The sequence below is a fragment of the Octopus bimaculoides genome, chromosome 23 (assembly GCF_001194135.2).
Source record: "Octopus bimaculoides isolate UCB-OBI-ISO-001 chromosome 23, ASM119413v2, whole genome shotgun sequence".
In the NCBI taxonomy this organism is placed as follows: Eukaryota; Metazoa; Mollusca; class Cephalopoda; order Octopoda; family Octopodidae; genus Octopus; species Octopus bimaculoides.
The window spans coordinates 37040653-37041541 of NC_069003.1; positions in this window are offsets into that span (position 1 = coordinate 37040653).

Consider the following 889-nt stretch of genomic DNA (forward strand, 5'->3'; position numbering starts at 1 on the left):
ATATATATATATATATATATATATACACACACACACACACATATATAGTCTTCTCATTTCTTTAAAGGGATTTAAATTGTAAAACTGATCCCAAAGAAGCAAGATTCCTCTTTTGATTTTAGAAATGCTTATATGTGTGGTTGTGAACAATTGGTTCAATGAATACCCAGCCTCAAACTGAAATAATATCCAGAGATTCAGTTTCAAAGCAGAAATAACCTATCATTTTATATATATATACATACATACATATTTCAACAATGTGATAGAGAAATCTTTGCACGCATGCATGGGTAGGATGGTTGACAGGAGCCACATACATACATGTCTGTACTGAGAATATAAATATATTTATGGATCATGTTGGGTAATTCAGCAATTATGGAGAAGAATGGTGTGTGTGTGTGTGTGTGCGTATACATGTGCACACACAGACACACACATTGTGAAAATGAATTTATACTTCAGGTTGGGCAATTATCAAACCAATCACAAACACATGTTTACAGAGATTCAAAATACAATGAATGCAACAACAAATGCAGACATATAATAAATACACACACACACAAAAACACAGCAGGGTGAGAGAGAGAGAGAGAGAGAGGAAGAAGGGAGGCAAACAGATAAAAGAAAGACAGAGCCCTAAGAGGAGGAAAAAAGGGAGAGAGAGAGCGAGGTTGAATGAGAGTGGAAAGGTCAGATCTGCAGCAAATCGACAGCCATAGAGAGAAAGGAGGAGGAAGAAGTGGAAAATGATGGACGATAGGGTCCAGCTTCAGTTTGGTCGATCCTTTCATAATTCTTGTTTCTTTAAAAATTCACCATGTTTGTAGTGATGGGGAAGGGGAAAGTGAGTGCATTTTAAAATTTTTTTCCCTTTTTTTTC